This window comes from Octodon degus, unplaced genomic scaffold, assembly GCF_000260255.1.
Source record: "Octodon degus isolate 3935 unplaced genomic scaffold, OctDeg1.0 scaffold00040, whole genome shotgun sequence".
In the NCBI taxonomy this organism is placed as follows: Eukaryota; Metazoa; Chordata; class Mammalia; order Rodentia; family Octodontidae; genus Octodon; species Octodon degus.
The window spans coordinates 5,025,107-5,035,479 of record NW_004524616.1 but is presented as its reverse complement, the minus strand read 5'-3'; the positions used below and the strand labels follow the sequence as shown (position 1 = coordinate 5,035,479).

General features: G+C 41.2%; 1 non-coding gene across 1 annotated transcript; it reads right to left on the bottom strand.

The window, feature by feature from the left end:
* Positions 1-2,052: 2,052 nt before the first annotated feature.
* Positions 2,053-2,160, bottom strand: LOC111816799. The gene has a single exon (XR_002821132.1). It is a non-coding gene; the product is annotated as a U6 spliceosomal RNA (small nuclear RNA).
* Between the last annotated feature and the right edge of the window lie 8,213 nt (positions 2,161-10,373).

Here is a 10,373-nt window from a genome sequence, read left to right as displayed (position 1 = left end):
AAATGTAATGTTTGCCCTGCTGGGTTTTCGTTTTGCTTTGGTCCCGTTAGTTTCTATCCTATATTCCTTTCCTTAGGAACGGGGATATTTATCCTGTGCCACTATACGTGGCAATACTTGACTTCCTTTTTGATTTTTCATAGAGGCTCATAACTAAGAGTTTGTGTTAAGTCTCACAGGAGACTTTGGACTTGGGCTTCACAACCATGCTGGAACTCTTAGGACTTTGGGAACTCTTAGAGATGGACTAAAGACAATTTACAAAAGAGATGTGCATGAGTCTTTTAAGAGTAGAGGTGGTGGAATGTTACAGATTATTTCTAGATAATCCCTAGCCTCAGAGGAAGGGGCTTTTGGAAGGTGATTGGATTATGGCTTGCCATTCAGAAGTGGGTCTGCTTGGAAGAGATGGGTCACAGGAGATGTGCTCCGGGAAGATATATCTATCTTCCTGGCTCCTGCCTTCACTGTCTTCTTCCTGGCCAGTATTAGGTCAGCAGATTTTCCCCCACTATGCCCCTCTGCCATACTGTCCTGCCTTGGAGCTAGTTGACTACAAACTGAAACATAATCCAAAAGAAACCTCCTTTTCTTGATGCTGTAGGTGTCTGGCATGAGTGACCAAGACAGCCAACAAGAGTAACAGAAGTTTGATTAGATCAACCAAGAAAACAACACAGGCTTATCAAATAAGGAAACAAGAGAGGACACATTATTACCAAACTTACTGAAATAAGATGGTTTATAGCAATAATATAGAAAGCTTGTATAAAATGCGTACATTCCCACAAAAGCACAAATTATTATTTTCATTTATGTATTTATTTATATATTTATTTTTTTCTTCAAAATTTTATTGATAAACAAATAGCAATGAGACAGTTTCAAATCAAATTGGAAGCACAGTTTCAACAAATAACACACTGCATACATTCTTCTTAGTGGTTAATTGCTGTACAAGATGCGGACTTGAGATCCTATTTACAAACACCAGTAGAACAAATCATTCTATTCATTAAGAGAATGCAACTATATATCTATCCTAACCACTTTGAATACACAGATACAAAATGGACATTCATCGGTATACCCCATTTTTTCTAAGTTCCGTTATTGAATATTATAGGTGTGTAAACTCAGCAAAATATTCTAAAAGAGTCCAGTAGCCCATAATAGCATTGGGTCTTCTGTTTAACTGGCAATATCAGAAATTATTGACCTGAGTCCCCCACAGCTCAACATAACAACATGGCTTTACTTCCTATATTTCGTCTTCATACTTTTCTACTGGATGGTTAAGACCAAGGTAAAGCAGGACCTGTGCAACAAGAGTTGTAGCTTTTTGGTCTGAGAAGGTCAGTGAAGTCCCCTCAGGATTTATCCTGAGATTCTGTACCTCAGATTGTAGAACCTTTGTCAGTGCAGCCATGTAGATGAGTCACGGCCATTGCTTGGCCAATGTGCTCTCTGTGAAAGCCTGAGAGAGTGTCTTCTCCCCGTGTGACTCTCCTTAGGTACACTCTACGTCATCGATCACTTTCCTCTTTGGCCCCATAATCTTCTTGATCAGAAAATTTGGGACACTACCGAGGTACATGACGTTACAGTACAAGTTCTCATAAGTCCTGAGTCTTAATTGACCTTAGAAGGTTAGGGCCAAAATGTTGGCTTTCCTTGTAGCCCTCCTTTTTCTCTAATTTTGGTCTGAAAACTTAGGTTGTTAACCATCCAGAAGACAAGCTTATTGTTATTATCAAATGATTTAGGCTATCAAGCTTAATCTCACTATCTCACTGCATTTCAAACATCTTAGGCATAATAAGGAACAGGTATTTTTCATCAAGTATTTTTTTTAATTAATTTTATTGAGAAAAAATTGCAGTGTGACAGCTTCAAAACAGGTTGGTAGGAGAGTTACCACAATTAGTATATCGCATATTGTTGTCTTTGTAGTAGTCATTCATTTTTTTTTTTTTTAGTTTTAACATAATGGTTTAATATACACTAAGAGAATGCAACTATATATCTATCCTAAACACTTTGAATACACAGAAAAATATGGAACGCTTCACGAATTTGCGTGTCATCCTTGTGCAGGGGGCCATGCTAATCTTCTCTGTATCGTTCCAGTTTTAGTATATGTGCTGCCAAAGCGAGCACTATATTTATTTTTTTCTGAGTCAGGGTCTCCCTGTGTTGTGCAGATTGGTCTTGAACTCACTTACATAACCCAGGCTGGCCTGGAGCCTCAGCCTCTCAAGTTTTGGGATCTGAATGCACCATCACATCTGACAGGTACAAGTTGTTGAAAATGACTCAAGAAGAAATAGAAAAGATAAAATAAAATAGAAATAAACAAAAATAAGAATAAAAAAGAAATAGAACCTCCAACTAGACCCAAACCAAGAACTTGAGCTAGTAATTTATCACAAAACTATCCACAAAGAAGAGCCCAGTCCTGATAGCTTCACTGGTGAATTCTATTAAAACAATTACACAGGAGGATTTAGCAGCTAACTGAATATTATAATAGAAGGTGTGTATAAAGATGTCTTTGGCTCCCAAAAGATTCCAGTCATCTTTATTGTCAAGAGCAACAAAGACAATGGAGGCCTCAGTCCCTGAGTCACCACCGAGAACACAGCTGCCCATCCCTCACCTCTGCCAGTGTTCCACCCCTGTCACTTCTGCAGATCATTTCCACAAAGAAAAGGAATCTCCTTGCATGTTCACGGTCCAGAACCTCTACTCTTTCTATACTCTGCTGGTGCATATAAGGGTGATGACCTGCTTTCTGCAGGCACTGAGGATTATATCCATACAAGAATTCAACAGAGGGACTGGGGATATAACTCAGTGGTATAAGTGCTTGCCTAGCAAGTGCAAGGTCCCGAGTTCAATCCCCAGTAACCGGAAAAAAAGAAAAAGAAAAAAGAATTCAACAGAAAAATGACAGGAAGTCCTCTATTTCTGTCCTAGGTATTGCTGGTGTTTATGATAAAAAAAAAAAAGAAAGAAAAAACTAACTAATGAAGGCATTTAAGAACAAAATTATCTGCAATGATGCTGTAATTAAGGATCCAGAATATGGAGCAGTAATCCAGCCCCAGGGTAGCCAGTGCACGAACACAGCCAGTTCCTGGTAGAGTGGACAGGCTATGGACATCAGCTGGAGGTCCATGGGTTTTAGGTGCTGTGGCTCATTAAAGCTTAAGTGAGAATTTCCTTGCAATGAGTAGAATGTCCCTTCTGTCCCTTGTCACAAGTTTAAAATTTGGGGTCTGTTTTCACTTGGACTAGTCCTTCATACAATAAACTGAAAAGAAAGAAAAAACAAATAGACAATGGAGATACAACACATTAAATTTAAGCCTAGAAGTATAGCAGAACCATCTTGAAAAAATGCGCAAAAGTAACCCATAAGAATTTAATTCATAAAACAAGATCAGTAACACTTATCTGTCCTGTGTCCCCAGCTGTTTCGCAATTATTTTGAAGATCATTTAAGACAGGATGCATGAGTATTTTAAACCTTAGTAGGATAATTACCACTGGGACTCTTCACAGTATGTGGAACATGACCTTACTCATGCACTGCATTTTATTTCCTGCACTGAATTATCTCCTGCCTCTTGGTCTTTCCCCCTGTTTGCTTGACCTGGAATGCTCTCCTCTCAGCTCCCCTCGGAGCCTGCACTCCTCCATGCCTTAGCTCAAGTCTCATCTCCTCCCGTGAGCCTCTCAGAGACATGAATTAGACCTCTGAAATCATCTTGCTTGTTTAATTGCGAGACAAGCAGGGTAGAAGAAGCAGGAGCCGTGTACTGTGAGCCCCGGCATCTGCCAGAGCGCAGTACGGCTCCTGCCCCATGGAAAATGCTGTTGGATAAAGGCTGATCCACCTTTCTGTGAAAGGAGCAGCCCACCCTATCGGACAGACGAGGAAGCTGAGGCTCCAGCAGGAGAATGGCTTACCCAAGCTCCTGGGGCAGGTGGGCTGGTCACACAATTTACTGTCCAAACCAGGAAGGAAGTTTCTGCTCTGGACAATACTAAACTGGACAGGACACGGAACAATACTAAACTGGACAGGACACGGAACAATAGAGTATAAACAGGGCCTGCAAGCAAAGAGAAATGGTTATACTCAGGGGAGGACTAAACAAACCCAGGCAAGTCTAAGCTATGTTCTTTCCATGACATCGAAGTTCAGTGAAAAGTCAAGAGCCAATTGCTCTCCCCACACGCCCCCAACCCTAGGGAACGCTCCTCTGCTGTTGCAGGAGCAGCTGAATGTCACGACACTTTGCTGACTGTATTGTTGCCCAGAAGTCCTGAGGAGGTTCTCCAAAGCAGGAGCCAAGAATCTCTCTGCCAAAGCAGATGCAACAATAGCAGGAATAAAATTAAACCTGGATCTCTTTTGTAAAGGGAGAGGAGGAGGTGAAAAAGACTTAAGTAATATACTTTAAAAAAGGGCTCATGAGATCAATCTGCTATGCAGACGCACATTTACCTCAACACAGAGTCTGTATTAGTCACCTTTCTGTTGTTGGGACAAAATACCCATGATTTAAAGGGAAAGAGATTGATTTGGCAGATGGTTCCAGGCTATGGTTGCTCAGCTCCAAGTCCGAAATAGCACGGTGAAGTGTGGACGCAATAAAGGTGCTCACCTCACAGTAGCCAAGAAGCCAAGACCAGAAGGGTAAGAGAGGAGAGGGTCAGGGTTCCCAAGGTCATGATCACACATGACCCACCCAGACACATTCAAAGTATACTTTATTGGGGCCAAGGAGATAGCTCAGTGGCATACACCCCTTCCTGGCAAGTACAAGATCCCAAGTTCGGTCCCCAGTGCTGCAAAAGTGTGCTTTATTAACCACCTAGGCATCTTTTAGGCTAATCAAGCTGACAATCAAGATGAACTATCATACAGCCCAACAATGTCCCTGATCATTGGCCAGCATTCCCTGTTCTTTGGAATTCACCCCAAAAATGAGTAAAAAGAAGAGAAAAGCTAGATAGGTTAAACATTCATTAAGGTAGAATGGGCTTGGGACTGACTTTGGGTGGAGCCTAGACCAGATCTGGCACATTCAGGTTGGTATGGCCATAGACTGGGTGGAGCCTAGAGCTGGCCATGCTGCCCTGGAAGACCTTTTTGTCCTTCTCAGCAGGCCTCTAGTCTGAGCATCAAGGTAGGGTCTGTTTCCTTCCCTCAGTTCTGAACCAGCCTTGTGACTTGTTTTGACCGAGAGAATGCCAGCCACCACAGAAAGAAGCCCACCTTATCTCCTGGATACAGGATGTGGGCCGAGAAAAACATGCCCTGGAAGCCCTGCTGGACCCTTGCCACTGGAGCTTGCCTTGCAGGGGCACCTGCATGAAACCACCCCAGAGCCTCCCACCACACTGATGCTCCCCCAGCCCCACCAGTCATATGGGAGCAGAAGGGGCCCCTCGGCCCAGCCCTACCCAAGCTGCCAAGTTGTAAATCAATGAGTGGTGGTCGTGAGTGTCAAACTACAACATTTGTGGGTATTTGTTATGCAGCGATAATAGATAATAGATAACTGCCTCTATGAGTTTTGGAAAGTGATTAAAATAATCTGAGTCGGGCTGGGGAGATAGCTCAGTAGAATAAGTGCTTGCCTGGCAAGTTCAAGGTCATGAGTTCAATCCCCAGTACCACCAAAAAAAAAAAAAAAAATCTGAGTCTCAGTTGTTTGATTATAAAATAGGATAATTCTGCTATTTACCTTGTAGGATTGTGGCAATGCCCAAAGACTAAGATTTGGTGATTTTGTGAATTACACTAGATACAGTTGGCCTCCATATCTACAGGAGGAGCCAACCAGCCATGGATTGAAAAGATTCATTTAAAGATTGTATCTGGCTGGGTGTGGTGGCACACACCTGTAATGCCAGTACTATGGAGGCTGAAACAGGAGAATTACCATGAGTTCAAGGCCAGCCTGGGCTACATAGTAAACTCAAGGCCAGCCTGGACTCCTGGTGAGACAGTCTTTTAAGAAAAAAAAAAAAAGGATTCAAAGTTATTCAAGGCAAAAAAAAAAAAAAAAAAAAAAGGGATTCAAGGCCAATATTAACTGCATGGTAAGGCCTCGTCTTCCAAAATAAACAAATTAATTGGATCTGTGCTGAACACATGCAGACTTTTTCTTGCCATTGTTCATTTCACAACATAGTATAACAACTATTTACATATCATTTACATTGTAATCTAGGAGCAATTCACAGATACAGGAGGAAGTAGCTATGTTATATGCAAATACAGTGCCACTTTAGAAGAGGAGCTTGAGAATCCTTGGGTTTTAGTATTCTCAGGGCATCTTGGAACTACTCCCCAAGGATACTGAGGGACTGCTGTAAGTAATAATGAAGTAATTTCCTGTACACATTGAGTTTCCATGTTACCGCTGTGTTCTACTGAGTAGAATCATAGTGAACCATTAGAAATCACAAGCTGGTCTGGGAAAGTAGCTCAGTGGTAGAGCCATATCGAGATTCCATCCATGGGTTCAAGCCTCAGTACTGCAAAAAAAGAAATCACAAGTATTAAGGTTCATGAAAAATTTGCTCAATAATTTTAAGTAAAAATTTAATATTTTTATATCTTGCATTCCATCCCCTGTCCTCCCCGCCCGACCTGAGACCCACCTCCCAGCCCTAATCCCTTGTGCTGCTCCATATCCACTCCAACAAGATGAAAGAAACTATCATGAGCCAGGAAAAACTCACCAAACTGCAGGCACAAGTGTGCTCTGGTGGGAAAGAAACTGCTCACAGAAAGAAGGTGGTTCATAGAACAGCCACAGCAGATGATAAAAACTTCAGTTCTCATTGAAGAAGTCAGGGGTAAACAATATCTCTGGTATTGAAGAGGTAAATATGTTTACAAATCAGGGAAGAGTTCTACACTTCAACAACCCCAAATTCAGGCCTCTCTGGCAGCAAACACTTTCACCACTCCAGGCCATGCTGAGACCAAAGCATCTTGAACCAGCTTGGTGCAGACAGCCTGACTAGTTGGTCTCAGGAGACTGGCTGAAGCTCCGCCCACACAATCTGTGGATGGAAAAGCCCCCCTTGCTACCAGAGAGGAGGATGATGACGAGGTGCCAGATCTTGTGGAGAATTTTGATGAGGCTTCTAAGAACAAGGCAAACTAAACTAAGTCAGTTTCTGAAAAAGATCAAACTTGGAAGAAATTACTGGGAGCTGCTATTTTATATTATGACTGCTTTTTAAAATTGTTTTTGTTTATGGATCTGATAAAATCTAGATCTCTAATACTTTTTAAGCCCAAGCCCTTGGACGTTGTAGCTGTTTTCAGTTTTTCCTTACGTACAATTCGTTCTTTCAGCCAATTAAGCTGGAGAAGCCTTGGAATAAAGTTTCAAACAAAGATTAATAAAATTCTTTGCCAAGTTAAAAAAAAAATTAAAGAATGGGCACAGTGGTATTTTTATACAATGGAGTATTACTTGGCTGAAAAGAAAGATAAATGAGGCTTTCCTAGGAAAATGAATGCAACTAGAAACCAGACTCCTAAGTGAAATAAATCAGACCCATGTGTGTAAACATCATATTGTCTCCCTAGTGTAAGAACCTGAAAGAGTGAAAGGGTAAATAAAATCTGAAAGGTGCAACAGATATTATGAAAGGGAAAGAAATTGTTCAAAAGGAAAGAATTGGGATGAGGGAAAGGAGAAAAGAAAGATAATTGTACTACTAGTTGCTATTGGTTTATTAGAAGGAACAATTAAGGTTTATTTTTTTGACCAATTTTACATGCTTATATCTGGTAATCTGAACAACTACTTTGAAAACAACAATACGCAAGATAATGACCACTGTTGAATTCCCATCGTCTTGTTCTTTTGAATTTCTGTGTCATTTCTAATGGTTTATTATTTTTTTTAATAAAAAATAAGGGGTCCGGGAGATGGCTCAGTAGAATAAGTGCTTGCCTGGCAAGCGCAAGGGTCTGAGTTCAATCTTCAGTTTCGCCAAAAAATTAAAAAAAAAAAAATACTGTAAGTTCAACCCCTGGCTCCACCAAAAAAATAAAAATAAATAAAAATAAAATAAAATAAAAAATAAATGATATTTTCAAAGAATGGCACAATGACAGCCACTCTGATTCCAACCATATTAAAAAAAATTGAGGTAAATGTAGGTAAGCAATACAGAGAAATAAAAACTGTTAGTATATTTTAGTAGTAGGTTTTATGTATAAATTCATACAGGGTATCTTTAATGTTTTTTCAAACATCTTAACAATTAATCATTTTAATGAATTCCCAAATGGGGTAAAATTTAAAACAAAAATGGAGAGATGAACACAGTGCGTTTGAGTTTAGATTTTAGAGAAAATGTTCTCTACCAAAAATGCCTTTAATCTGATCTTCATAAGAATAATTTTAGTACAACTACTAAGTAGAAAGACTGGCCGCTGTATAATTTGTCCACTGCCACCATGAGTCCGGCAGGGAAAGAAGGGTGTGTAATCTTTTGTTTTACGACAGAGGCTCAGAGGTTAAGCTGCTCACCAAGCCAGGCAGCTTGGGAGGGACTCTGCTGAGATTTGAGCCCGAGCCCGAGCACGGGAGGCCCTTTTCCGTCATCCTTCACTCATCTGCCTACAGCAGCAACACTGACCCAATGTTAAATAAGTCAATGGGAAAAGCTCACACCAGCTTGCGAGCAGCTAGACCCACCATCTCACAACACAAAGGTGCAGAGTGCATGTGAAGCATGGACTCAGCTCTAACTCCCTACTAAGCCATTTCCCAGGGACTTTAAGTGCCCTCCCCCACTCAATAAGGGATTCAAACAGATATTCCCAGAAGCCTGGAAAATAACTCAAACCATAATCCCCCTCCTTAATTTTAACTGACTATAGTTAGTACTTTAGTCCTTAAAATTATGCCAACAGTACTCAGAGTCATTCAAAATAATATCTGGATTTATAATTCCAAGATTGGGATTTTTTTTGTTGTTGTTGTTGTTTTGCTTTTTGGGATAGGGTTCCACTACAGAGTTCAGGCGGGCCTTGAACTCATTGTGCAGCCCAGCCTGGCCTGGAACTTGCAGCAGTCCTGCCTCAGCCTTTTGAGTGCTGGGATTAGAGGTGTGTACCACCATGCTTGGCTTATTCCACTTTTGAGTGACTCAAAGACACCAGCAATCCTAACTCTCTCAAGTCATGCAGACTGAGTGGACAGAACACTCAATAAAAACATATATATTTGGGGCCAGAGAGATGGCTCAGTGGAATAAGCACTTCCTTGGCAAGCCTAAGGACCTGAGTTCAATCCCCAGTTCAACCAAAAACAAAAACAAAAAACACACGTATTCAATGCAAACCATCCTGATGAGATGCTAATGTAAAGTCATACAATTAGCATACATCTATCTGTTTGGATGTTTTCTAATCATTTGGAAATTCTTTGATAAGTAGATTTTTTTAAACGTACAAGTTGCCATGAGGGAAGGAAGCAGGCTTGTTGCCCTCGCTCAGCGAGCTCTTCAGGCAGGGCCAGGTCAGTCCAGCTCGCAGCCATCCCCAGGCCTGCACAGGGCTGCAGACACCTAGGGCTCAGGGGCATGTGACAAGTGCAGGAGGACATGCCCCATCCCGGGGATGCCTCAGGGAGAACCAGGAGGGAGGTTTTCTTACACAGCCCCAATCTCTGCTCTCCCATATCATCGCTGGAGTGGTGGAGCCCTCTTTCTCATCCCTTTTGTATTTGGACTTCCCTCTCTCAGAGCACAAACACCCAGAGAGAGAACATTTTCTCTGTGTTAATATTTTTAGTACCCATCCTCCCCATGAGACTACGAAAACATCAAGGGCTGGATCTTAATTATCTTAGGTATAGAATATCTCAGTAAATAACATAGAGTAAGTGTTCAATAAGTGTTAAATGGAATTGAACCAAAAGACACCCAGGAAATTTTTCTTTCTTTCTTTTTTATTTTTATTTTTATTTATTTTATTTATTTATTTATTTTTATTTTAGAGAAGGGTCTACAGGGTGTTCAGGGTCTCCCTACCAGATCTGACTCATAGTGATCCGCCTGTTTACAGCCTCCCAAGAGCTGGGATTATAGACGTGTACCACCACATCCAGTCTCAATTGCTATCTCAGTGTGCCCCGGGATGGGGCTGGCACAGCAGGTCCAGGGATCGAAACCCCAGTCCCTGCTCCTGCTTGCAGGTGCTTCAATCCACTGAGCTATTTGGTCAGCCCTGCCATGGAATTTCTAACAGAAAAAGTATACCTACTTTATATGAATAGCTAATAAATAAAGTGGAAAAGTGTTCTATGTCTTTCACATTT